Below are 27,674 nucleotides of genomic sequence, written 5' to 3' on the forward strand. Positions count from 1 at the left end.
TTTCTTGTATTTTCTCCATTCTATTTCCAAGATTTTGGATCATCTTTACTATCATTATTCTGAATTCTTTTTCAGGTAGACTGCCTATTTCCTCTTCATTTGTTAGGTCTGGTGGGTTTTTGCCTTGCTCCTTCATCTGCTGTGTGTTTCTCTGTCTTCTCATTTTGCTTAACTTACTGTGTTTGGGGTCTCCTTTTTGCAGGCTGCAGGTTTGTAGTTCCCGTTGTTTTTGGTGTCTGTCCCCAGTGGCTAAGGTTGGTTCAGTGGGTTGTGTAGGCTTCCAGGTGGAGGGGACTAGTGCTTGTGTTCTGGTGGATGAGGCTGGATCTTGTCTTTCTGGTGGGCAGGTCCACGTCTGGTGGTGTGTTTTGGGGTGTCTGTGGCCTTATTATGATTTTAGGCAGCCTCTCTGCTAATGGTTGGGGTTGTGTTCCTGTCTTGCTAGTTGTTTGGCATAGGGTGTCCAGCACTGTAGCTTGCTGGTCGTTGAGTGGAGCTGGGTCTTGGCGTTGAGATGGAGATCTCTGGGAGATTTTCGCCATTTGATATCACGTGGAGCTGGGAGGTCTCTTGTGGACCAGTGTCCTGAACTTGGCTCTCCCACCTCAGAAGCACAGCCCTGACGCCTGGCTGAAGCACCAAGAGCCTGGCTCTGAATCTTCACTGTGCCCTTTACAAGCTGTGTGACTTTGGACAAGTTTCATAACTTCACCAAGCCTCAGTTTCCTCATCTGTCCTCAGTGAGATGTCTGACAATGGCTGGCCCACCAATATTCCAATCTATGGATGTGGATCAAAATCTTGGGTTGCAACAGTAGCTGCACTGGCCTTCTTCCCTGGAAGTTGTTTAAGCCATAAATCTGCTGCCCCTGACCAACTCCAGTGCCACTGCCTCTACCTCGGGCGCCAGTAGCCCTGTATTAATCTTGAATTTTGTCAAATGCTTTTTCTGTGTCTATTGATGATCATGTGACTTTTATACTTCTTCTGTTAATGTATATCACATTGATTTTGAGGATATTGAACCATCCTTGCATCCCTGGGATAAATCCCACTTGATTGTGGTATATGATCCTTTTTATATATTCGTGAATTTGGTTTGCTAATATTTGGTTGAGAAATTTTTTATCTATATTCATCAGTGATATTGGCCTGTATATTTCCTTTTTTTTTTTTTTGGATGTCTTTATCTGGTTTTAGTATCCAGACAAAGGGTAAAGGTTGCCTTGTAGAATGAATATGGGTGTGTTCCCTCCTCTTCAATTTTTCAGGATAGTTTGAGAAGGATACATAATAGCTGTTCTTCTTCTTTTTTTTTTTTTTAAATCAGTCATCAATTTTATACACATCAGTGTATACATGTCAATCCCAATCGCCCAATTCAACACACCACTATCCCCACCCCACCGTGGTTTTCCACCCTTGGTGTCCATACCTTTGTTCTCTACATCTGTGTCTCAACTTCTGACCTGCAAACCGGTTCATCTGTACCATTTTTCTAGGTTCCACATACATGCGTTATTATACGATATTTGTTTTTCTCTTTCTGACTTACTTCACTCTGTATGACAGTCTCTAGATCCATCCACGTCTCAACAAATGACTCAATTTCGTTCCTTTTTGTGGCTGAGTAATATTCCATTGTATATATGTACCACAACTTCTTTATCCATTCATCTGTCGATGGGCATTTAGGTTGCTTCCATGACCTGGCTATTGTAAATAGTGCTGCAATGAACATTGGGGTGCATGTGTCTTTTTTTTTTTTTTTAAACATCTTTATTGAAGTATAATTGCTTCACAATGGTGTGTTAGTTTCTGCTTTATAACAAAACAATCAGCTACACATATACACACGTTCCCATATCTCCTCCCTCCCGCATCTCCCTCCCTCCCACCCTCCCCATCCCACCCCCCCAGGCGGTCACAAATCACCGAGCTGATCTCCCTGTGCTATGTGGCTGCTTCCCACTAGCTATCTATTTTACATTTGGTAGTGTATATATGTCCATGACACTCTCTCACCCTGTCACATCTCACCCCTCCCCCTCCCCATATCCTCAAGTCCATTCTTTAGTAGGTCTGTGTCTTTATTCCCATCTTGCCACTAGGTTCTTCATGACCTTTGTTTCCCCCTTAGATTCCATATATATGTGTTAGCATACTGTATTTGTTTTTCTCTTTCTGACTTACTTCACTCTGTATGACAGACTCTAACTCCATCCACCTCATTACAAATACCTCCATTTCATTTCTTTTTATGGCTGAGTAATATTCCATTGTATATATGTGCCACATCTTCTTTATCCATTCATCCGATGATGGACACTTAGGTTGCTTCCATGTCCTGACTATTGTAAATAGAGCTGCAATGAACATTTTGGTACATGACTCTTTTTGAATTATGGTTTTCTCAGGGTATATGCACAGTAGTGGGATTGCTGGATCATATGGTAATTCTATTTTTAGTTTTTTAAGGAACCTCCATATTGTTCTCCATAGTGGCTGTATCAATTTACATTCCCACCAATAGTGCAAGAGGATTCCCTTTTCTCCATACCCTCTCCAGCATTTGTTGTTTGTAGATTTTCTGATGATGCCCATTCTAATTGGTGTGAGGTGATACCTCATTGTAGTTTTGATTTGCATTTCTCTAATAATTAGTGATGTTGAGCATCTTTTCATGTCCTTCTTGGCCATCTGTATGTCTTCTTTGGAGAAATGTCTATTTAGATCTTCTGTCCATTTTTGGATTGGGTTGTTTGTTTCTTTAATATTGAGCTGAATGAGCTGTTTATATATTTTGGAGATTAATCCTTTGTCCGTTGATTCATTTGCAAATATTTTCTACCATTCTTAGGGTTGTCTTTTTGTCTTGTTTATGGTTTCCTTTGCTGTGCAAAAGCTTTTCAGTTTCATTAGGTCCCATTTGTTTATTTTTGTTTTTATTTCCATTACTCTAGGAGGTGGATCAAAAAAGATCTTGCTGTGATTTATGTCAGAGAGTGTTCTTCCTATGTTTTCCTCTAAGAGTTTTATAGTGTCCGGTTTTACATTTAGGTCTCTAATCCATTTTGCGTTTATTTTTGTGTATGGTGTTAGGGAGTATTCTAAATTCATTCTTTTACATGTAGCTGTCCAGTTTTCCCAGCACCACTTATTGAAGAGACTGTCTTTTCTCCATTGTATATCTTTGCCTCCTTTGTCATAGATTAGTTGACCATAGGTGCGTGGGTTTATCTCTGGGCTTTCTATCTTGTTCCATTGATCTATGTTTCTGTTTTTGTGCCAGTACCATATTGTCTTGATTTTTTCCCTCAAGACTATTCAGAGTCTTTTGTGTCTCCATACAAATTTTAAGATGATTAGTTCTAGTTCCGTAAAAAATGCCATTGGTAATTTGATAGGGATTGCATTGAATCTGTAGATTGCTTTGGGTAGTATAGTCATTTTCACAATATTGATTCTTCCAATCCAAGAACATGGTATATCTCTCCATCTGTTGGTATCATCTTTAATTTCTTTCATCAGTGTCTTATAGTTTTCTGCATACAGGTCTTTTGTCTCCCTAGGTAGGTTTATTCCTAGGTATTTTATTCTTTTTGTTGCAATGGTAAATGGGAGTGTTTCCATAATTTCTCTTTCATATTTTTCATCATTAGTGTATAGGAATGCAAGAGATTTCTGTGCATTAATTTTGTATCCTGCAACTTTACCAAATTCATTGATTAGCTCTAGTAGTTTTCTGGTGGCATTTTTAGGATTCTCTATGTATAGTATCATGTCATCTGCAAACAGTGACAGTTTTACTTCTTCTTTTCCAATTTGTATTCCTTTTATTTCTTTTTCTTCTCTGATTGCCGTGGCTAGGACTTCCAAAACTATGTTGAATAATAGTGGTGAGAGTGGACATCCTTGTCTCATTCCTGATCTTAGAGGAAATGCTTTCAGTTTTTCACCATTGAGAATGATGTTTGCTGTGGGTTTGTCATATATGGCCTTTATTATGTTAAGGTAGGTTCCCTCTATGCCCACTTTCTGGAGAGTTTTTATCATAAATCGGTGCTGAATTTTGTCAAAAGCTTTTTCTGCATCTATTGAGATGATCATATGGTTTTTATTCTTCAGTTTGTTAATATTGTGTATCACATTGATTGATTTGCATATATTGAAGAATCCTTGCATCCCTGGGATAAATCCCACTTGATCGTGATGTATGATCCTTTTAATGTGTTGTTGGATTCTGTTTGCTAGTATTTTGTTGAGGATTTTTGCATCTATATTCATCAGTGATATTGGTCTGTAATTTTCTTTTTTGGTAGTATCTTTGTCTGGTTTTGGTATCAGGGTGATGGTGGCCTCATAGAATGAGTTTGGGAATGTTCCTTCCTCTGCAATTTTTTGGAAGAGTTTGAGAAGGATGGGTGTTAGCTCTTCTCTAAATGTTTGATAGAATTCTCCGGTGAAGCCATCTGGTCCTGGACTTTTGTTTGTTGGAAGATTTATAATCACAGTTTCAATTTCATTACTTGTGATTGGTCTGTTCATATTTTCTGTTTCTTCCTGGTTCAGTCTTGGAAGGTTATACCTTTCTAAGAATTTGTCCATTTCTTCCAGGTTGTCCATTTTATTGGCATAGAGTTGCTTGTAGTAGTCTCTTAGGATGCTTTGTATTTCTGTGGTGTCTGTTGTAACTTCTCCTTTTTCATTTCTAATTTTATTGATTTGAGACCTCTCCATCTTTTTCTTGATGACTCTGGCTAATGGCTTATCAATTTTGTTTATCTTCTCAAAGAACCAGCTTTTAGTTTTATTGATCTTTGCTATTGTTTTCTTTGTCTCTATTTCATTTATTTCTGCTCTGATCTTTATGATTTCTTTCCTTCTGCTAATTTTGGGTTTTGTTTGTTCTTCTTTCTCTAGTTTCTTTAGGTGTAAGGTTAGATTGTTTACTTGAGATTTTTCTTGTTTCTTTAGGTAGGCTTGTATAGCTATTAACTTCCCTCTTAGAACTGCTTTTGCTGCATCCCATAGGTTTTGGATCATCGTGTTTTCATTGTCATTTATCTCTAGGTATTTTTTGATTTCCTCTTTGATTTCTTCAGTGATCTCTTGGTTATTTAGTAACGTATTGTTTAGCCTCCATGTGTTTGTGTTTTTTACGTTTCTTTCCCTGTAATTCATTTCTGATTCCATAGCGTTGTGGTCAGAAAAGATGCTTGATATGATTTCAGTTTTCTTAAATTTACTGAGGCTTGATTTGTGACCCAAGATGTGATCTATCCTGGAGAATGTTCCATGCGCACTTGAGAAGAAAGTGTAATCTGCTGTTTGGGGATGGAATGTCCTATCAATATCAATTAAATCAATCTGGTCTATTGTGTCATTTAAAGCTTCTGTTTCCTTATTTATTTTCATTTTGGATGATCTGTCCATTGGTGTAAGTGAGGTGTTAAAGTCCCCCACTGTTATTGTGTTACTGTCAATTTCCACTTTTATAGCTGTTAGCAGTTGCCTTATGTATTGAGGTGCTCCTATGTCGGGTGCATATATATTTATAATTGTTATATCTTCTTCTTGGATTGATCCCTTGATCATTATGTAGTGCCCTTCCTTGTCTCTTGTAACATTTTTTATTTTAGTCTATTTTATCTGATATGAGTATAGCTACTCCAGCTTTCTTTTGATTTCCATTTGCATGGAATATCTTTTTCCATCCCCTCACTTTCAGTCTGTATGTGTCCCTAGGTGTGAAGTGGGTCTCTTGTAGACAGCATATATATATGGGTCTTGTTTTTGTATCCCTTCAGCAAGCCTGTGTCTTTTGGTTGGAGCATTTAATCCATTCACGTTTAAGGTAATTATCGATATGTACGTTCCTATGACCATTTTCTTAATTGTTTTGGGTTTGTTTTTGTAGGTCCTTTTCTTCTCTTGTGTTTCCTACTTAGAGAAGTTCCTTTAGCATTTGTTGTAGAGCTGGTTTGGTGGTGCTGAATTCTCTTAGCTTTTGCTTGTCTGTAAAGCTTTTGATTTCTCCATCAAATCTGAATGAGATCTTGCTGGGTAGAGTAATCTTGGTTGTAGGTTCTTCCCTTTCATCACTTTAAGTATATCATGCCACTCCCTTCTGGCTTGTAGAGTTTCTGCTGAGAAATCAGCTGTTAACCTTATGGGGGTTCCCTTGTATGTTATTTGTCGTTTTTCCCTTGCTGCTTTCAATAATTTTTCTTTGTCTTTAATTTTTGCCAATTTGATTACTATGTGTCTTGGCGTGTTTCTCCTTGGGTTTATCCTGTATGGGACTCTCTGTGCTTCCTGGACTTGGGTGGCTATTTCCTTTCCCATGTTAGGGAAGTTTTAGACTATAATCTCTTCAAATATTTTCTCTGGTCCTTTCTCTCTCTCTTCTCCTTCTGGGACCCCCTATAATGCGAATGTTGTTGCGATTAATGTTGTCCCAGAGGTCTCTTAGGCTGTCTTCATTTCTTTTCATTCTTTTTTCTTTAGTCTGTTCCACAGCCGTGAATTCCACCATTCTGTCTTCCAGGTCACTTATCCGTTCTTCTGCCTCAGTTATTCTGGTATTCATTTCTTCGAGTGTAGTTTTCATTCAGTTATTGTATTGTTCATGTCTGTTTGTTTGTTCTTTAATTCTTCTAGGTCTTTGTTAAACATTTCTTGCATCTTCTCAATCTTTGCCTCCATTCTTATTCCGAGGTCCTGGATCATCTTCACTATCATTATTCTGAATTCTTTTTCTGGAAGGTTGCCTATCTCCACTTCATTTAGTTGTTTTTCTGAGGTTTTATCTTGTTCCTTCATCTGGTATATAGCCCTCTGCCTTTTCATCTTGTCTATCTTTCTGTGAATGTGGTTTTTCTTCCAAAGGCTGCAGGATTGTAGTTTTTCTTGCTTCTGCTGTCTGCCCTCTGGTGGTTGAGGCTATCTAAGAGGCTTGATGGGAGGCTCTGGTGGTGGGTAGAGCTGACTGTTGCTGTGGTGGTCAGAGCTCAGTAAAACTTTAATCCACTTGACTGTTGATGGGTGGGGCTGGGTTCCCTCCCTGTTGTTTGTTTTGCCTGAGGCAACCCAACACTGGAGCCTACCTGGGCTCTTTGGTGGGGCTAATGACAGACTCTGGGAGGGCTCACACCAAGGAGTACTTCCCAGAACTTCTGCTGCCAGTGTCCTTGTCCCCACGGTGAAACAGAGCCACCCCCTGCCTCTTCAGGAGACCCCCCAACACTAGCAGGTAGGTCTGGTTCAGTCTCTCCCAGGGTCACTGCTCCTTCCCCTGGGTCCCGATGTGCACACTATTTTGTGTGTTCCCTCCAAGAGTGGGGTCTCTGTTTCCCCCAGTCCTGTCGAAGTCCTGCAGTCAATTCCCACTAGGCTTCAAAGTCTGATTCTCTATGAATTCCTCCTCCTGTTGCCGGACCCCCAGGTTGGGAAGCCTTATGTGGGGCTCAGAACCTTCACTCCAGTGGGTGGACTTCTGTGGTATAAATGTTCGCCAGTCTGTGAGTCACCCACCCACCAGTTATGGGATTTGATTTTACTCTGATTGCGCCTCTCCTAGCGTCTCATTGTGGCTTCTCCTTTGTCTTTGGATGTGGGGTATCTTTTTTTGTGAGTTCCAGTGTCTTCCTGTCGATGATTGTCCAGCAGCTAGTTGTGATTCTGGTGTTCTCGCAAGAGGGAGTGAGAGCACGTCCTTCTCCTCCACCATCTTGGTTCCAAAAATAGCTTTTCTTTTTATGTTTGGTAGAATTTCTCCATGAAAGCCTCCAGTCCTGGACTTTTGTTTGCTGGGAGTTTTTTTTATTACTAATTCAATTTCACTACTAGTAATTGGTCTATTCAAACTGTCTACTTCTTCCTGATTTAGTCTTGGAAGATAGTATGTTTCTAGAAATTTATCCATTTCTTCTGGGTTTTCCAATTTGTTGAAATATAACTGTTCATAGTATTATGATTTTTTTGTATCGTTGTAATTTCTCCTCTTTCAGTTCTTACTTTGTTCGGGTCCTCTCTTGTTTTTTTCTTAATGAGCCTGGCTAAAGACATCAATCTCATTTATTTTTTCAAAAAACTGGCTCTTGGTTTCATTGATCTTTTCTATTGTTTTCTTGGTCTCTATTTTATTTTCCTCTCTGATTATTATTATTTCCTTCCTTCTGCTGATGTTGGGTTTATTTGTTCTTCTTTTTTTAATTCCTTTAGGTGGTAGGTTAGGTTGCTTACTTGAGGTTTTTCTTTTTTCTTGAGGAAAGCCTGTATTGCTATATACTTCCCTCTTAGAACTGCTTTTGTGGCATCCCACAGTTTTTGGAAAGCTGTGTTTTTATTTTCATTTGTCTCAACGTGTTTTCTGTTTTACTCTTTGATTTCTTCATTGACCCATTGTGGGTTTTTTTGTTTTTTGTTTTTTAAGTATCATGTTGTTTAGTCTGCAAGTGTGTGTTCTTTTCCTGTTTTTTCTGTAGTTGATTTCTAGTTTCATACTGTTGTGGTTGGAAAAAGTGCTTGATATAATTTCTCTTTTCTTATTTTTTGAGACTTGTTTTGTGGCCTAGCATATAATCTATCCTGAAGAATGTTCCATGTGAACTTGAAAAGAAATTTGTATTCTGCTGTTTTTGGATGGAATGTTCTATAGACATCTATTAAGTCCAACTGCTTAATGTGTCATTTAAGACCACTGTTTCCTTATTGATTTTCTGTCTGGATGATCTGTCCATTGATGCAAGTGGGGTGTTAAAGTCCCCTACTATTATCATATTGTTGTCAATTTCTCCCTTTGCTTTATATATTTAGGACCTCCTATATTAGGTGCATATATGTTAAAAATGTTATATTCTCTTGTACTGACCCCTTTATTATTATATAATACCCTTATTTGTCTTTTGTTATAGGCTTTGTTTTAAAGTCTACTTTATCTGAGTATTGCTACCCCTGTTTCCTTACTTCCATTTGCATGAACTATCTTTTTCCATCCCCTCATTCAATTTCAGCCTGTGTATGTTTAGCTCTGAAGTAAGTTTCTTATACGCAGCATATAGATTGGCCTTGTTTTTTTAATCCAGTCAGTCACCCTATGTCTTTTGATTGGAGCATTTAGTCCATTGACATTTAAAGTGATTATTGATGGGTATGTATTCATTGCCATTTTGTTACTTGTTTTCTGGTTGTTTTTGTAGTTCTTCTCTATTCTTCTTTCTAGTTTCCTCCCTGGTGGTTTGATGATTTTCTTTAGTGATATGCTTGTGTTCCTTTCTATTTTTTGTGTATTTGTTGTAGGTTTTTGATTTGTGCTTACCATGGGGTTCATATATGTTGAATTCTATATCCACTTGTTTTAAACTGATAGTCATTTAAGTCCAAACACATTCTAAATGAGCTCCATTTTTACTCCCCTCCCCCACGTTTTGTGTTTTTATGACATATTTTACATCATGTTTGTCCCTCAACTGTCTAGTATAGTTAATTTTACAATTTTTGTCCTTTAATTTTTGATCTAGCTTGTTAAGTGGTTGATCCCTAGCCTTTACCATATATTTGCCTTTACTAGTGGGAATTTTTCCTTTTCTATAAATTTTTACTTCTTGTTATAGCCTTTCTCTTCCACTTGCAGAAGGCTCTTTAACACTTTTTTTAGGGTCAGTTTAGCATTGATGAATTCTTTTAGTGTTTGCTTGTCTGAGAAGTTCTTTATCTCTCCTTCAATTCTAAATGATAATGTTGCTGGGTGGAATATTGAGTTAAGAGGTTTTTCCCTTTCAGCACTTTAAATATATCATGCTACTCCCTCTGGCCTGGTAGGCCCTTATTTCTTGACTAGATTATTACAGTGGCCTCCTGACTGCTTTCCTCGACTTTGTTCTCTTTTAATTTTCTACAGTCCCACTAGGGATTTCTTTTAACAAGAGCAATTTGATCTTGAAGCACTCCTGGTAAAAGTCATTCAATCATATACACTCTTTGTAGGAAACATGTAAGATTTTAGCATGTCATACAAAATCCTTAATGATCAGGTTCCCTGTTTACATTGATTTTAGTCTCGTATCCCTATGTACCCCTGCTCTACTCACTCCAAATATTTTCTTTTTCTTTTCCTATCATGCTCTTTCATGTCTACATTTTTGTTTTCAATTCCTTCTTTTTGGAATCCCCTTTACCTTCTTCATGAGAAAACTTCTACTCATCCTTCAAAGCCCAGTTCAAATATCATCTCCTTAATAAAGTCTTTCTTCTCTTTCTCAGTAGAGCTACTCATCCCTCTGGGTTCCTATAGCATTTTGCAGCTCTGATGCCAACAATTAGCATTCACCAGATTGTGCTACAATTGTTTACTTTTGAGTCTAACTCCACTACTCTTAGAGCATATGGACTTAAAAAAAAATGTATCTGACCCTCATTTCATGCACTGTGCCCGTTATATAGTGAGTGCTAAAAGAAGTTTTGCTTAATGAGCAAAATAAATGATAAGTAGAATTTCATTCCTCCTGGTTTCTGCTGATAGAAAATTTGATATTTTCTCCTCTGGCTTTTCCTTTTTCTAGGATGCTAATGTATAGATTTAGCAGCTCGGTAGTTATGACCAGGCTTATGAGAGTTTCACGGCTTACCACCATCCAGTCTCCTAAGCTAATTTCCTTCAGCAAATCATGAATCATACAATTATTGAATCTTAGAGCTGGAAGGGATGTTGAGGAATCATTTGATCCTTCTTTTCCCCTCAAGGTAGCACTTGAGCTGCTGCCCCATGGTAAGTAGGAGAGAAGACTGTGTGATTTCAGATTTCAACATCAGCAGAGTATACATCTCTCTTTTCAAGTATGTGTCCAATAGTGCCTGAAATAAGTCACCATGATTTTGCACAGGATGGCTTATAAGGGTGACATGGTTTTTATTTTAAGGTAAAAAAGTAGATATTTCTTTCCAAGTTGACAAAGTACAAACATCTTGTCACCAGCACTATCCTAACTGCAGATCTTTTTGATGAAGATATGGTTTAGATATAACTAAAAATGTCTGAAGAGCACAGTTGAGGGTAATTCACCTATCTATCCCTTTTCATCCTCTGAGTTCCTGGTCTCCTAATAAATAATAAAATCACGTTATTACAATTTTAATAGTCATCATAACGATTAAGTACTAAGCTGTCATGTCACCCATACTGATGCGACTTGAATGAAAATCGGCATTTGACTCCCACTCCCCAAAGCCCCTCAAGGTAGGGACTCCTCCCTATTATCTAAGAAAGATTTATTGAGCCATTAAAATAAATAGTACTCTCCCCACCCCCTGAATCAATTTGTATGTGTGTTTTTCCTGTTCTCTGCTTCCTCCAATATAAACAGGGAGCTGTCTTAGCAATTTGGAGTGGCGCTGATGCTGTGTCACACGGTAGGGAGCACGTGTTGTCATACTCCTTTCACCTTTAACCAAGTTGGTTGTGCTCACTCTGAAGAATAGCACAACCTGGAAAACTGCCTGGAGAGATGCACATTGAGATTTACATTCAGTTTAGAGTGTAATTTATTCAAACAGCTACTGTGCCAGGTACTAGAGGTAGGGCATGGTTCTTGCCTTCATGGAGGGAGCAGAACAATAAAGCAAATGAGTAGATACAAATAAAAGTAGTTTAAAAATGTTGTGAAGGAAGCAATAAGAGGATGAATTGGAGAATGGTATGCATGACTCATTTTTGCCAGGTTGGTCAGGGAAGACCTCGCTGGGGAGGTGATGTTTCTACTGAGACCTGAAGGACAGGAAGGGACCAACCAAATGAAGAGTAGGATGAAAGCTCTCCATGGATATGGAAGAGAAGATGCAAAGGCCTGCAACAGCAAAGATGTTGGCTTTTTAAAAGAAATTGAAGGAGGGACTTCCCTGGCAGTCAGTGGTTAAGACTTCGCTTTCCAATGCAGGGGGTGTGGCTTCAATCCCTGGTCAGGGAGCTAAGATCCCGCATGCCTCATGGCCAAAAAACCAAAAAACATAAAGGAGAAGCAGCATTGTAACAAATTCAATAAAGACTTTTAAAAAAATGGTCCACATCAAAAAAAAAGTCTTAAAAAAATTAAAAAATAAAAGAAATTGAAGGAAAGGAAAATAGTGAGGCTGGAGCTTAATGAACAAGGAAGAGAGTGGAACAAAGCAAGCTGTAGATGAAGAGGAAGGCAGGGGTCAGATCAAGCAGCCTTTGGGGTTACTGTTGGAGTTTGTATTCCATTCTGAGGGTAATGGGAAGACATTGTTGGGTTTTATGTGACCTGTGACCTTTTAAGAAGATCACTTTTAGTCCCCTGAGGAGAATAAGTTGGAGGGGGGCAGGGTTGGAAAAGAGACCAGTAAAGAACTGTGTGTAACTGGGGACAGGTAGTGGTGGCTTGTTTGAGGATGGTGGTGACAAAGATGGAAAGAAACAAATGGATCAAGAACTGCTTAGGATGTGAAGTAGTTGGGTCTTAGTGATAGAATAAATATTATGGGAGGCTATAAAGACAGGAATCAGAGACAATTTCTAGACTTCTCCAGTCTTGAGCAGCTAGGTAGGTGGTGGTACGCCTGTTTTCTTTTTAAAAATTATTTTTATTAAAATATACACATTTAAAAATCAAACAATACTAAAAAAAGAAAAATAAGTACAACTGTAAGTGCCAGTCTCCTCCTATTTCAGCTTTGCTCCCCAGAGGAAACCATCGTTAACTCTCTTAGCTATTTTCTTGGTGTTCTCTCTAAATTTCTAGATAATATTGGTGCATTGCTATTTTCTTTAAATGCCTGTTGATCCTTGGCTATTTATTGACATTCAAGAGAGAGACCCCAGTGCATGGATTAAAGCTTCGTGTGCGTGGCTGCTTTGTTCTTGGTGACCAGGAGGCCTCTCAGGAGAGGAAACAGACAGTGAACTGGCCCAGTGTCAGTGTCTGAAGATTGTTTCTGTGGGGCCTCTCAGTTTCTCTAGGGAAGAAGATTCCAGTCCCTTTGACTCTTATTGTTCTGGGAGCATGGCAGAGGGAAGGGGGCTGGGTCTGCTTCCTACCATAGCACATACAGACTTTCTCGTAATTACCTTATTTTCAGATCTGAATCTTACTCTCGCTCTCCTCTGTGGCTGGTGTCCAGAGGTGGCAAGCTTTAGTTTCTCTGAAGGCTAAACCTCTAGTCTCCTGGCTGATTTACGGAAGGGTTCTGGTCACTTTTGTCCTGAGGATGGAGGGGTGAGGAAAAATCAAGAGATCCAGTTTGGAACACATGATGAGATATGCATAAATGATGAGATATGCATAAATAGAGCTGTGAGGTAGGGAGGTGGGTGGAAGGTTTGGGGCCCTGAGAGAAGTTTCATTTGGACAGATATGCCTGAAGTCATCAGCACTAGAGGGTATTTCAGACCGTGGAAATAGATGCTGTCATTCGGGAGAGTATAGAAAGAGGTGAGAGGAGGGCACAGGACCCAATTCTGAGGCGCCCCGGCAGGGGTGCAGGATCTGCGGAGGGAGGGTATCCTCACTTTGTTTGGAAAAAACTGATTGCTGAGAACCCAAGTGTCCACCGAGAGATGAATGGATAAACCAAACACAGTATGTACCAACAATGGAATATTATTTGGCCTTGAGAAGGAAAGAGATTCTGACACATGCTACAACATGGATCAACTTTGAAGACATTATGTTAAGTGAAACAAGCCAGACACAAATAGGACAATTACCGTATAATTCCACTTAAGTGAAATACCTAGCATAGTCCAATTCGTAGATACCGAAAGTAGAAAGGGTAGTTGCCAGGGGCAGGGAGTGAGGTATGGGGAGTTCGTGTTTAATGGGCACAGAGTTTGTTTTGGATGATGAAAAAGTTCCAGATATGGATGTTGGTGATGGTTGCACAACCATGTGAATGCACTAAAATGCCACTGAACTGTACACTTCAAAATGGTTAAAATGGTACGTTTCATGGTATATATATTTCACCACAATACAAAAACAAAGGAAATTAGAAAGTATCAGGTAAGCCCACTGATGAAATAAAACAGAGTGATATGGGGGGAAAAAAAACCCCACCCAAAACAGGTAGCTGAGAGAAGGTGACAGAGCCCTGTAAACCTGTTTTGTTGATTGAGGCTGTTTACCCCTTTCCCCTCCACTGCCTTGCCCGCTGTTACATGGGGTTTTTGTCTAGTCCTTATGAAGGTGGGTGTGGTGTGGGGAGAAAAGGAGAGGGTAGAGAGGGTTGGAGAGGGAATAGATTAAAGAAAAAAAAAAACCCAACATCTAGGGAAGGTGCATGTATGGGGAGGGAAGGAAGAAGAAATATAGAAGGAGAGGTAGAGGGAGAAAAGCTGCTTCTAAAGGTGTGACAGCCAGGCAAGAGGACAAAGCCAGGCCAGCCCTTTGTTGTTTTCGGCTTGCTTCACACCCATGTGACAAGGACTTGGGGTGTAGGTCCCGCAGAGCCATGCCATACAGCTGGATAAGGTCCAGATAAAGTCCATTGAAACTGTCTTTCTGTGCCTGCGGAACTTGATTCTGCAAAGTGAACATGCTACAAATGAATAAAATGTATTCGCTCATGTGGTCGTATGTAACTATAATGCTTCTTAGGTGATGCATCCTGGTGTAGAGAGAGTTTATGGAAAATATGTATGGAGGTATCCCTGTACTTTGTCACTACTTCAAACTCACAAGGAAAATGCATGGGAAATATGGTTTTGCTGTACCACACACAAGAGAGTCTTAAAATACATCCATGATTTTTCTAAAACACTTATAACACAGGTAGTACTTGCTTATTTAAAGAAATTAGGAAATAAATGTAGACAACAAGAAGAAAATTTAAAACTCCCCTAAATTCTGCTCCCTAGAGATAACTACTATTATCAGTTGATGTTCTTCAATTTCTGTATCCCTGCTTCTTGAATCTGAGCAGGTTTGTAACTGCTTCAACCAGTAGAGGACAGTGGATATGATTTTGGAAGCTAGTCATAAAGGCCATGCAGCATGTGCCTTGCTTGTTGGAACACTTGCTCTTGGAGCCCTGAGTTGCCACATAGGAGGTCTAATTACTCTGAGGCCGCCATGCTGTGAGGAAGCTCCAGTCACTTGGAAAGATTACTTGTAGGCACCCTGGTTAACAATGACAGATGAATCACGGCAGCCTGAGTGCCAGACGGGGGAGTGAAGAGTCTTCAGGTGTGTCAGGCTCCGGCCATTTGAGTCACATGCTGCCAATCAGTTCTTCACAGCTGGAGCTCCAGACATCAATGACCAGAGATAAGTGGCCCCCATCCCCTGCACTGTGCCCTAGCCAAATTCTTGACCCACAGAATCTGTGAGTGTGATAAAATAGATGTGGTTTTGGGCTGCTAAGCTTTAGGTTATAGATAACTGGAACACCCAGCTATTCTGTTCCCCTTCTCAGAGACAACCACCATTACCAGTTTCTTGTGTGTTCTATCAAAGGTATTTTATGAATATAAAATCACATATTTAAAATATATTTTTAGTATAAATGGTTGTACACCACACACTGTTCTGCACTTTGATTTTTGTCATTTAATGGCATATCTTGAAGATTCTTCAACTACACATACAGAGTTTCTTCATTCCTTTATAAGGATGCATACTATTTTATTATATAAATATTTCATAATTTAATGAGTTCTCTATTGATGGACATTTAAATTGTTTTCAATCCTTTGGTTTTATAAACAGGTAGCAATTGCTGGAGTGACATTTGTAATTTTTGTGACATTGACTAATTGCTCTCCATGGGGGTTATTCTGTTTTCCTCTCCTAATAGAAATTTAGTTTCCTCAAAAATACCTTGTTTTGTCAAACTTTGTTTTAAATCTCTGCCAAATAAATTGATAAGAATGACATGTTACTGCAGTTTAAATTATTTTATTATTTATTTTGGTTTTTATTTTTATTTCTTCTTCCAGTTTTGAGAGAGAATTGACATACAGCACTGTGATAAATTTAAGCTGTACAGCATAAAGATTTGACTTACATCATGAAATGATGTAATTTAGGGAACATCCATCATCTTACATAGATGCAAAATTAAAGAAATTGAACATTTTTTTTCTTGTGATGAGAGAACTTTCAGAATTTACTCTCAACAACTTTCACATATGACATACAGTGGTGTTAAGTATATTTATCATGTTGTTCATTACATCCCTAGTATTTATTTCTCTTGTAACTGGAAATTTGTACCTTTTGACTGCCTTCATCCAGTTCCCCCTACCCCACCTTACGCTTCTGGTAACCGCAAATCTGATATCTGTTTCTATGAGTTGGTTTGTTTTATTGTTTTTGAAGTATAATTGATCTATAACACTATGTCAGTTCCTGTTACACAGCATGGTGATGTGGTATTTCTATACTTGTCAAAATGATCACCACAATAAGTCTTGGGATAGGTCTAGCTACAATGTGTCACCATGCAAAGATATTACATAATTATTGACTATATTTCCCACACTGTACATTTCATACCCATGACTCATTTATTTTGCTGCTGGAAGTTTGTATCTCAACCTCTCTCACCTGTTTCCCCACCCCCTACGTCCCCTCTGGCAACCACCTGTTTGTTCTCTGTAACTACAACTCTGTTTGTTATGCTTCTTCAATTGTTCTGTTTTCAGATTCCACATATAAGTGAACTCTTACAATATTTGTCTTTCTCTGTCTGATTTATTTCACTTAGCATGATACACTCTAAGTCCATACATGTTGTCATAAATGGCAAGATTTCATTTTTATGGCTGAGTAATATTCCAGTGTTGTGTGTGTGCGTGTGTGTGTGTACACATACGTACATCTTCTTTATCCATTCGTCTCTTGATGGGCACTTGGGTTGCTTTCATATTGTGGCTATTGTAAATAATGCTACAATGAACATACGGGTGCATATAACTTTTCTAATTAGTGTTTTGTTTTCTTTAGATAAAACCCAGGAGTAGAATTGCTGGATCATATGATAGTTCTATTTTAAATTTTTTGAAGAACCTCCATACTGTTTTTCACAGTGACTGTACCAATTTACATTCTCACTGAGAGTGCGTGAGGGTTCCTTTTTCTCCACATCTTCACCAACACTTGTCGTTTATTGTCTTTTTTTTTTTTTTTTTTTTAAAGGATTTTCTTATTTATTTATTTATTTATTTATTTATTTTTGGCTGTGTTGGGTCTTCGGTTCGTGCGAGGGCTTTCTCCAGTTGCGGCAAGCGGGGGCCACTCTTCATCGCGGTGCGGGGACCGCTCTTCATCGCGGTGCGCGGGCCTTTCTCTATCGCGGCCCCTCCCGTCGCGGGGCACAGGCTCCAGACGCGCAGGCTCAGCAATTGTGGCTCACGGGCCCAGCTGCTCCGTGGCATGTGGGATCTTCCCAGACCAGGGCTCGAACCCGTGTCCCCTGCATTAGCAGGCAGATTCTCAACCACTGCGCCACCAGGGAAGCCCCTATTGTCTTTTTGATAATAGCTATTCTGACAGGTGTAAGGTGATATCTCATTGTAGTTTTGACTTGCATTTCCCTGATGATTAATGATGTTGAACATCTTTTCATGTGCCCATTGGCCATCTTTATGTGTTCTTTGGAAAACTGGCTCTTCAGATCCTTGCCCATGTTTTCACTGAGTTTTTCTTCTTTTTTTTTTGGATGTTGAGTTGTATGAGTTATTTGTGTATTTTGAATATTAACCCTTTATCAGATAGATCCATTTGCAAATATCTTCTCTCATTCAGTAGGTGGCCTTTTCGTTTTGTTGGTAGTTTCCTTCATAGTGCAAAAGCTTCTTAGTTTGACGTGGTCCCATTTGTCTTTGCTTTTATTTCCCTTGCCTGAGGAGACATGTCCCAAAATTAAGAACAGTATCAAAGAGTGTACTGCCTATGTTTTCTTTGAGAAGTTTTATGGTTTCTGGTCATACATTTATGTCTTTAACCCATTTTGAATTTATTTTTGTGCATGATTTGATAGAATAGTCCAGTTTGATTCTTTTGCATGCAGTTCTCTGATTTTCCCAACAGCATTCATAGAAGAGGTTATTTTTACCCCCATTATATATTCTTGCCTCCTTTGTCATAGATTGTGTCCATATAAGGATGGTTCATTTCTGGGCTCTCTGTTCTGTTCCACTGATATATGTGTCTGCTTTTGTGTCAGGACCATGCTGTTTTTGATGATTGTAGCTTTTTAGTATAGTCTGAAGTTAGGGCACATGATACCTCCAGCTTTATTCTTCTTTCTTAAGATTGTTTTGGCTATTTGGGATCTTTTATGTTTCCATACAAATTTTAGAATATTTTGTTCTAGCTCTGTGAAAAATGCCATTGGTTTTTTTTTTTTTTTTTTTTTTTGGTCACACCATGTGACATGCAGGATCTTAGTTCCCCGACCAGGGATTGAACTTGCACCCCCTGCAGTGGAAGCACAGGGTCTCAATGGCCATGGAAGCCCCGCCATTGGAATTTTGATAGGGATTGCACTGAATCTGTAGATTGCCTTGGGTAGTATGGTAATTTTAACAATATCAATCCTTCCAATCCATGAGCATGATAAATATTTCCAACTATTTGTGTCATCTTCAGTTTCTTTCATCAGTGTCTTATAGTTTTCTGAGTACAGGTCTTTTACCTCCTTAGTTAGATTTATTCCTAGGTATTTTATTCTTTTCGATGCAATTGTAAATGGGATTGTTTTCTTAATTTCTCTGATAGCTTATTGTTAGTGTATAGAATTGCAGATTTCTGTATATTAATTTTGTATCCTGCAACTTTTTCAAATTCATTGATGAGCTCTAGTAGTTTTTTGGTGGCATCTTGAGGATTTTCTATGTGCAGTATCATGTCACCTGTAAACAGTGACAGTTTTACTTCCTCTCTTCCAAATTGGATTCCTTTCATTTCTTGATTGCTGTGGCTAGGATTTCCAATACTATGTTGAATAAAAGTGGCAAGTATGCTGTTAACTGTGGTCTTATCATGTATGACCTTTATTATGTTGAGGTATGGTCCCTCTATACCCACTTTGTGGAGAGGTTTTTCTTTTTATCATAAATGGATGTTGAATTTTGTCAAGCTTTTTCTGCATATATTGAGATGATCATATGGTTTTTATTCTTCAGTTTGTTAATAGGGTGTATCACATTGAGTTGTGGATATTGAACCATCCTGTCTCCCTGGGAGACTTGCTCATGGTGTATGATCCTTTTAATGTACTGTTGGATTCAGTTTGCTAATATTTTATAGAGGATTTCTGTATCTATGTTCATCAGTGATATTGGCCTTTAATATTCTTTTTTGTGATATCTTTGTCTGGTTTTGGTATAAGGGTGATGATGCTGGTCTCATAGAATGAGATCAGAAGTGTTCCTTCCTCTGCCATTTTTGGGAATAGTTTCAGAAGGATAGGTGTTAACTGTTCTCTAAATGTTTGGTAGAATTCACCTGCAAAGCCATCTTGTCCTGGGGTTGGTTTGTTGGGAGTTTTAAAAAATTGCTGATTTGATTACATTCCTGATATTTCCCTGTTCATATTCTTCTTGCTGGTTCAGTCTTTGGAGATTGTACATTTCTAGGAATTTACCCGTTTCTTCTAGGTTGTCCATTTTATTGGCATATAATTGTCTGTAGTAGTCGCTTATTATCCTTTGTATTTCTGTAGTGTTGGTTGTAACTTTTTAAAATTTCTGATTATATTTATTTGGGTCCTCTTTTTTAAAAAAACATGAGTCTGGCTAATGGTTTATCAATTTTGTTTATCTTTTCAAAGAACCAATTCTTAGTTTTGTTGTTCTTTTCTATTATTTGTTGTACTCTCTATTTCATTTATTTCTGCTCTAATCTTTGATTTCTTTCCTTCTACTAACTTTGGGTATTGCTTGTTCTTCTTTTTCCTAGTACCTTTAGGTTTAAGGTTAGGTTGTTTATTTGAGATCTTTCTTGTTTCCTGAGGTAGGCTTGTATTGCTATAAACTTCCCTCTTAGAACTGCTTGTGCTCCATCCTATTGATTTTTGGATCATTCTGTTTACATTTTCATTTGTTTCTAGCTGTTTTTAAATTCCTTCTTTGATTTCTTCAGTAATTCATTGGTTGTTTAGTAGCATATTTAGCCTCCATGTGTTTGTATTTTTTTGCAGTTTTTTCCGTGTAATTCATTTCTAGTCTCATAGTGTTGTGGTTGGAGAAGATGCTTGATATGATTTCAGTTTTCTTAAATTTACTGAGACTTCTTTTGTGATCTAGCATGTTCTCTATCTTGGAGAATGTTCCATGTGCACTTGAATGTGTATTCTTCTGCTTTTTTAAAAAACATTTTATTTTATATTGGAGTATATAGTTGATTAGCAATGTTGTGATACTTTCAGGTGTACAGCAAAGTGATTCAGTTATACATGTATCTATTATTTTTCAAATGCCTTTCCTATTTAGGTTGTTACATAATATTGAGCAGAGTTCCCTGTGTTATACAGTAGATCCTTGTTGGTTATCCATTTTAAATATAGCAGTGTGTACATGTCAGTCCCAAACTCCGAATCTATCCCTCCTCCCCCCATAACCATAAATTCAATCTCTAAGTCTGTGAGTCTGTTTCTGTTTGTAAATAATTTCATTTGTATCATTTTTTATTTTTAGATTCCACATATACACAATATCATGTGATATTTGTCTTTGTCTGACTTACTTCACTTAGCCTGATAATCTCCAAGTCCATCCATGTTGCTTCAAATGGCATTATTTCATTCCTTTTAATGGTTGAGTAATATTCCATTGTGTGTATATACCAAATCTTCTTTATCCATTTGTCTGTTGATGGACATTTAGGTTGCTTCCATGTCTTGGCTATTGTAAACAGTGCTGCAATGAACACTGGGGTGCATTTATCCTTTTGAACCATGTTTTTCTCCAGATATATGCCCAGGAGTGGGATTGCTGGATCATATGGTAGCTCTATTTTTAGTTTTTAAAGGAACCTCCATACTGTTCTCTGTAGTGCCTGTACCAATTTACATTCACACCAACAGTGTAGGAGGGTTCCCTTCTCTCCACACCCTCTCCAGCATTTGTTGTTTGTGAATTTTTTGATGATAGCCATTCTGACTGGTGTGAGGTGATATCTCATTGTAGTTTTGATTTGCATTTGTCTAATAATTAGTGATGTTGAACATCTTTTCATGTGCCTCTTCACCATCTGTATGTCTTCTTTAGAGAAATGTCTATTTAGGTCTTCTGCCCATTTTTTGATTGGGTTGTTTGTTTTAATGATATTAAGCCACATGAGCTGTTTGTAAATTTTGGAGATTAATCTCATGTCGGTCACATTTGCAAATATTTTCTCCCAATCTGTGGGTTGTCTTTTTGTTTTGTTTATGGTTTCCTTTGTGGTGCAAAAGCTTTTGAGTTTAATTAGGTCCTGTTTGTTTATTTTTTGTTTTTATTTCCATTACTATGGGAGATGGATCGAAAAAGATATTGCCGTGATTTATGTCAGAGAGTGTTCTGCTTATGTTCTCCTCTAAGAGTTATAAGGTGTCCAGTCTCACATTTAGGTCTTTAATCCATCTTGAGTTTGTTTTTGTGTATGGTGTTAAAGGATGTTCTAATTTCATTTTTTAACATGTCACTGTCCAGTTTTCCCAGCACCACTTATTGAAGAGACTGTCTTTCTTCCATTGTATAGTCTTGCCTCCTTTGTCATAGATTAATCTACCATAGGTGTGTGGGTTTATTTCTGGGCTTTCTATCCTGTTCCATTGATCTATATGTCTGTTTTTGTGCCAGTATCATACTGTTTTGATGACTATAGCTTTGTAGTATAGTCTGAAGTCAGGGAGCCTGATTCCTCCAGCTCCATTTTTCTTTCTCAAGATTGCTTTGGCTATTCAGGGTCTTTTGTGTCTCCATACAAATTTTAAGATTTTTGTGTTCTAGTTCTGTGAAAAATGCCATTGGTAATTTGATAGGGATTGCATTGAATCTGTAGATTGCCTTGGGTAGTATAGTCATTGATTCTTCCAGTTCAAGAACATGGTAAATCATCCCATCTCTTTGTGTCATCTTCGATTTCTTTCATCAGCATCTTATAGTTTTTGGAGTACAGGTCTTTTGTCTCCTTAGGTAGGTTTATTCCTAGGTATTTTATTCTTTTTGATGCGATGGTAAATGGGATTGTTTCTTGAATTTTTCTTTCTAATCTTTTGTTGTTAGTGTATAGAAATGCAACAGATTTCTATGTATTAATTTTGTAAGCCGCAGCTTTACCAAATTCATGGATGAGCTCTAGTTTCCTAGTAGCATCTTTAGGATTTTCTATGTAAAGTATCATGTCATCTGCAAACAGTGACAGTTTAACTTCTTTTCCAACTTGGATTCCTTTTATTTCTTTTTCTTCTCTGATTGCTGTAGCTAGGACTTGCAAAACTATGTTGAATAAAAGTGGCGAGAGTGGACATCCTTGTCTCGCTCCTGATCTTATTTTTTTTTTAACATCTTTATTGGAGTATAATTGCTTTACAATGGTGTGTTAGTTTCTGCTTCACAACAAAGTGAATCAGTTATACATATACATATGTTCCCATATCTCTTCCCTCTTGCATCTCCCTCCCTCCCACACTCCCTATCCCACCCCTCTAGGTGGTCACAAAGCACAGAGCTGATCTCCCTGTGCTATGCGGTTGCTTCCCACTAGCTATCTGTTTTACATTTGGTAGTGTATATATGTCCATGCCACTCTCTCACTTTGTCACATCTTACCCTTCCCCCTCCCCATATCCTCAAGTCCATTCTCTAGTAGGTCTGTGTCTTTATTCCCGTCTTGCCACTAGGTTCTTCATGACCTTTTTTTTTTTTCCCTTAGATTCCATATATATGTGTTAGCATACTGTATTTGTTTTTCTCTCTCTGACTTACTTCACTCTGTATGACAGACTCTAGCTCCATCCACCTCACTACAAATAACTCAATTTCGTTTCTTCTTATGGCTGAGTAATATTCCATTGTATATATGTGCCACATCTTCTTTATCCATTCATCCGATGATGGACACTTAGGTTGCTTCCATGTCCTGGCTATTGTATCATTCCTGATCTTAGAGGAAATGCTTTTAGCTTTTCACTGTTAAGTATGATGTTAGCTATGGGTTTGTCATATATGGCCTTTATTATGTTGAGGTAGGTTTCCTCTATGCCCACTTTCTGTAGAGTTTTTATCATAAATAGGTGTTGAATTTTGTCAAAAGCTTTTTCTGCATCTATTGAGATGATCATATGATTTTTATTCTTCAATTTGTTAATATTGTGTATCACATTGATTGATTTGCATATATTGAAGAATCCTTGCATCCCTGGGATAAATCCCACTTGATCGTGATGTATGATCCTTTTAATGTGTTGTTGGATTCTGTTTGCTAGTATTTTGTTGAGGATTTTTGCATCTATATTCATCAGTGATATTGGTCTGTAATTTTCTTTTTTGGTAGTATCTTTGTCTGGTTTTGGTATCAGGGTGATGGTGGCCTCATAGAATGAGTTTGGGAATGTTCCTTCCTCTGCAATTTTTTGGAAGAGTTTGAGAAGGATGGGTGTTAGCTCTTCTCTAAATGTTTGATAGAATTCTCCGGTGAAGCCATCTGGTCCTGGACTTTTGTTTGTTGGAAGATTTATAATCACAGTTTCAATTTCATTACTTGTGATTGGTCTGTTCATATTTTCTGTTTCTTCCTGGTTCAGTCTTGGAAGGTTATACCTTTCTAAGAATTTGTCCATTTCTTCCAGGTTGTCCATTTTATTGGCATAGAGTTGCTTGTAGTAGTCTCTTAGGATGCTTTGTATTTCTGTGGTGTCTGTTGTAACTTCTCCTTTTTCATTTCTAATTTTATTGATTTGAGACCTCTCCATCTTTTTCTTGATGACTCTGGCTAATGGCTTATCAATTTTGTTTATCTTCTCAAAGAACCAGCTTTTAGTTTTATTGATCTTTGCTATTGTTTTCTTTGTCTCTATTTCATTTATTTCTGCTCTGATCTTTATGATTTCTTTCCTTCTGCTAATTTTGGGTTTTGTTTGTTCTTCTTTCTCTAGTTTCTTTAGGTGTAAGGTTAGATTGTTTACTTGAGATTTTTCTTGTTTCTTTAGGTAGGCTTGTATAGCTATTAACTTCCCTCTTAGAACTGCTTTTGCTGCATCCCATAGGTTTTGGATCATCGTGTTTTCATTGTCATTTATCTCTAGGTATTTTTTGATTTCCTCTTTGATTTCTTCAGTGATCTCTTGGTTATTTAGTAACGTATTGTTTAGCCTCCATGTGTTTGTGTTTTTTACGTTTCTTTCCCTGTAATTCATTTCTGATTCCATAGCGTTGTGGTCAGAAAAGATGCTTGATATGATTTCAGTTTTCTTAAATTTACTGAGGCTTGATTTGTGACCCAAGATGTGATCTATCCTGGAGAATGTTCCATGCGCACTTGAGAAGAAAGTGTAATCTGCTGTTTGGGGATGGAATGTCCTATCAATATCAATTAAATCAATCTGGTCTATTGTGTCATTTAAAGCTTCTGTTTCCTTATTTATTTTCATTTTGGATGATCTGTCCATTGGTGTAAGTGAGGTGTTAAAGTCCCCCACTGTTATTGTGTTACTGTCAATTTCCACTTTTATAGCTGTTAGCAGTTGCCTTATGTATTGAGGTGCTCCTATGTCGGGTGCATATATATTTATAATTGTTATATCTTCTTCTTGGATTGATCCCTTGATCATTATGTAGTGCCCTTCCTTGTCTCTTGTAACATTTTTTATTTTAGTCTATTTTATCTGATATGAGTATAGCTACTCCAGCTTTCTTTTGATTTCCATTTGCATGGAATATCTTTTTCCATCCCCTCACTTTCAGTCTGTATGTGTCCCTAGGTGTGAAGTGGGTCTCTTGTAGACAGCATATATATATGGGTCTTGTTTTTGTATCCCTTCAGCAAGCCTGTGTCTTTTGGTTGGAGCATTTAATCCATTCACGTTTAAGGTAATTATCGATATGTACGTTCCTATGACCATTTTCTTAATTGTTTTGGGTTTGTTTTTGTAGGTCCTTTTCTTCTCTTGTGTTTCCTACTTAGAGAAGTTCCTTTAGCATTTGTTGTAGAGCTGGTTTGGTGGTGCTGAATTCTCTTAGCTTTTGCTTGTCTGTAAAGCTTTTGATTTCTCCATCAAATCTGAATGAGATCTTGCTGGGTAGAGTAATCTTGGTTGTAGGTTCTTCCCTTTCATCACTTTAAGTATATCATGCCACTCCCTTCTGGCTTGTAGAGTTTCTGCTGAGAAATCAGCTGTTAACCTTATGGGGGTTCCCTTGTATGTTATTTGTCGTTTTTCCCTTGCTGCTTTCAATAATTTTTCTTTGTCTTTAATTTTTGCCAATTTGATTACTATGTGTCTTGGCGTGTTTCTCCTTGGGTTTATCCTGTATGGGACTCTCTGTGCTTCCTGGACTTGGGTGGCTATTTCCTTTCCCATGTTAGGGAAGTTTTAGACTATAATCTCTTCAAATATTTTCTCTGGTCCTTTCTCTCTCTCTTCTCCTTCTGGGACCCCCTATAATGCGAATGTTGTTGCGATTAATGTTGTCCCAGAGGTCTCTTAGGCTGTCTTCATTTCTTTTCATTCTTTTTTCTTTAGTCTGTTCCACAGCCGTGAATTCCACCATTCTGTCTTCCAGGTCACTTATCCGTTCTTCTGCCTCAGTTATTCTGGTATTCATTTCTTCGAGTGTAGTTTTCATTCAGTTATTGTATTGTTCATGTCTGTTTGTTTGTTCTTTAATTCTTCTAGGTCTTTGTTAAACATTTCTTGCATCTTCTCAATCTTTGCCTCCATTCTTATTCCGAGGTCCTGGATCATCTTCACTATCATTATTCTGAATTCTTTTTCTGGAAGGTTGCCTATCTCCACTTCATTTAGTTGTTTTTCTGAGGTTTTATCTTGTTCCTTCATCTGGTATATAGCCCTCTGCCTTTTCATCTTGTCTATCTTTCTGTGAATGTGGTTTTTCTTCCAAAGGCTGCAGGATTGTAGTTTTTCTTGCTTCTGCTGTCTGCCCTCTGGTGGTTGAGGCTATCTAAGAGGCTTGATGGGAGGCTCTGGTGGTGGGTAGAGCTGACTGTTGCTGTGGTGGTCAGAGCTCAGTAAAACTTTAATCCACTTGACTGTTGATGGGTGGGGCTGGGTTCCCTCCCTGTTGTTTGTTTTGCCTGAGGCAACCCAACACTGGAGCCTACCTGGGCTCTTTGGTGGGGCTAATGACAGACTCTGGGAGGGCTCACACCAAGGAGTACTTCCCAGAACTTCTGCTGCCAGTGTCCTTGTCCCCACGGTGAAACAGAGCCACCCCCTGCCTCTTCAGGAGACCCCCCAACACTAGCAGGTAGGTCTGGTTCAGTCTCTCCCAGGGTCACTGCTCCTTCCCCTGGGTCCCGATGTGCACACTATTTTGTGTGTTCCCTCCAAGAGTGGGGTCTCTGTTTCCCCCAGTCCTGTCGAAGTCCTGCAGTCAATTCCCACTAGGCTTCAAAGTCTGATTCTCTATGAATTCCTCCTCCTGTTGCCGGACCCCCAGGTTGGGAAGCCTTATGTGGGGCTCAGAACCTTCACTCCAGTGGGTGGACTTCTGTGGTATAAATGTTCGCCAGTCTGTGAGTCACCCACCCACCAGTTATGGGATTTGATTTTACTCTGATTGCGCCTCTCCTAGCGTCTCATTGTGGCTTCTCCTTTGTCTTTGGATGTGGGGTATCTTTTTTTGTGAGTTCCAGTGTCTTCCTGTCGATGATTGTCCAGCAGCTAGTTGTGATTCTGGTGTTCTCGCAAGAGGGAGTGAGAGCACGTCCTTCTCCTCCACCATCTTGGTTCCAAAAATAGCTTTTCTTTTTATGTTTGGTAGAATTTCTCCATGAAAGCCTCCAGTCCTGGACTTTTGTTTGCTGGGAGTTTTTTTTATTACTAATTCAATTTCACTACTAGTAATTGGTCTATTCAAACTGTCTACTTCTTCCTGATTTAGTCTTGGAAGATAGTATGTTTCTAGAAATTTATCCATTTCTTCTGGGTTTTCCAATTTGTTGAAATATAACTGTTCATAGTATTATGATTTTTTTGTATCGTTGTAATTTCTCCTCTTTCAGTTCTTACTTTGTTCGGGTCCTCTCTTGTTTTTTTCTTAATGAGCCTGGCTAAAGACATCAATCTCATTTATTTTTTCAAAAAACTGGCTCTTGGTTTCATTGATCTTTTCTATTGTTTTCTTGGTCTCTATTTTATTTTCCTCTCTGATTATTATTATTTCCTTCCTTCTGCTGATGTTGGGTTTATTTGTTCTTCTTTTTTTAATTCCTTTAGGTGGTAGGTTAGGTTGCTTACTTGAGGTTTTTCTTTTTTCTTGAGGAAAGCCTGTATTGCTATATACTTCCCTCTTAGAACTGCTTTTGTGGCATCCCACAGTTTTTGGAAAGCTGTGTTTTTATTTTCATTTGTCTCAACGTGTTTTCTGTTTTACTCTTTGATTTCTTCATTGACCCATTGTGGGTTTTTTTGTTTTTTGTTTTTTAAGTATCATGTTGTTTAGTCTGCAAGTGTGTGTTCTTTTCCTGTTTTTTCTGTAGTTGATTTCT

The sequence above is a fragment of the Balaenoptera acutorostrata genome, chromosome 11, assembly GCF_949987535.1.
Source record: "Balaenoptera acutorostrata chromosome 11, mBalAcu1.1, whole genome shotgun sequence".
Lineage (NCBI taxonomy): Eukaryota > Metazoa > Chordata > Mammalia > Artiodactyla > Balaenopteridae > Balaenoptera > Balaenoptera acutorostrata.